Below are 1,983 nucleotides of genomic sequence, written 5' to 3' on the forward strand. Positions count from 1 at the left end.
TATATATAAAATGTTATAGTTAAATCCTCAGTCACAAATAAATCAACAAATACAGTTCAAGAAATGGCTAAGTCTCAAATTCACTATACAACCTTTCTTGTTCTTCTCTTTTGCTTCCTCATGATTGCATCAATGGGTAAATATCTCGCCCCTCGCGTTCATGATATCTTATATCGTGATTGATGTGTTTCTTTTACGATATGCTATAATCCTGATTATTTTTATTGATCTTCTAGCCTTAGAAAGTGACCAGTAGTGCTCCATATATTCTACTCCCTTTGTTTTAATTTATATAGTATTCTTTAATCACAATCTTTTTATATAACAGTTAAATATCTTAAATTGTTAATTACTATGACTTATAATGCTTTTTACTTAATATCTAAGTTTGCGTAAATTTTATTTTAAATGAAAAACTTTAAAAAATCCCTATTGATAATTTACAGTCAAAACATAAAGTTTTGATTCTCGAAATTCAAACTATGACAAATAAATTAAAACAAAGAGAGTAATATGGGAGTCCGACTAACTTATTGAACGACACCCCTCNCACACACTTAATCGTAGTGGAGAAATCAAAAATCTTGTTAAAGGTGTTTAAGATTTAATATATGTGTGAAAAATAATTTTGACCTATTTTATTTCGTATAATTTTTTATATACTATTATACATAGTATATCTTTTCGATGAAAAGTGTTCAACTGACCATCCTTCACTACATGTCGCTACGTTATTGACAGTAAATCATCTCAATAAGGGTAAACTAGATATTGCATAGTTAAATAGTTATAACAACAACAACAACATAGAGAGGATAGAGTACACATAGATCTTACCTCAAAGATTATTTTCGATAGATCCTCAACCCAACGAAAAACAGTTTAAAATGGTCCAAGAAAAAAACAAAGTAAATATGTGTCATTCTTCTTGGAACAGACTAAAAATGACGTCAACGTATAACATAAATTTAGGCGAAAAAAATAATTATTTTCATAATATTATTAATTGAACTAATACTCATTTTATCTTTCTTACACAGAGGTAGAAGCACTTGGTTGTGAAAAGCCAAGCACAACATGGTCAGGACCTTGTTTATTTAGTGATGAATGTAACAATCAATGCATCAATTGGGAAGGAGCTATTCATGGAGAGTGTAGTTTTGCACTTGGTCCTGAATGCTTTTGTTACTTTTGTTGATAAAATTATCATCATCTAAATTGATGCTATGTATGCAAAAATTAAATTAAAAAAAAAAATACATGAAGTTTGTAATAATGTGAGAATTAAATAACAAATGAGCAAAGTCATTTATCTATGTTGACTTTGTTCTTAATAATCCGAACTACATACGTAACGTAATCACACAAATGAGATCTGAAGAGGATACTATGCACTGATCGTATTTCTATGGTAGAGGATTGTTTCCTTATAGACCCTCGGTCAAAAAAAAAAAACAAGTGTGAAGAAATCAAGACAGATACTGAACAAGGTATGATAACAAAGCATTCAGAAAAAAATAATAATTAAAATAAAATAATAGAATAACCGAACAAGGAACAATAAAAAGTAGAGGATAAATTTTATAAATAAACAACAAAATTCATCTCTAACAACAACTTATGAATTATTATTTTTTAATATATATATAGGAGCTATTTAAAAACGGAATAAGGTTAAATCCAATTTGGGGTCCTAATATGTTACTAGAAATAAAGATTTTTCTATCATAAATTAATAAAAAATTATGTTATAAAATATAATTTTTCCACTAAACTGATTCACCGGGAAAATATATGGTAGAAAATAAATTCTCATTAAAATATTAGAAATTAGCACCGAATAAACCAACTTGTTCAACTCTTATCAAATCTTAAATTCTTTGTTTGTGTTTTAAAATTTATTTTATTTTTTAATTATTTGTTTAAGTACTTCTAATATATATACATATATATATATATATATATATATATATATATATATAT

This window comes from Solanum pennellii, chromosome 1 (assembly GCF_001406875.1).
Source record: "Solanum pennellii chromosome 1, SPENNV200".
NCBI classification, from domain to species: domain Eukaryota; kingdom Viridiplantae; phylum Streptophyta; class Magnoliopsida; order Solanales; family Solanaceae; genus Solanum; species Solanum pennellii.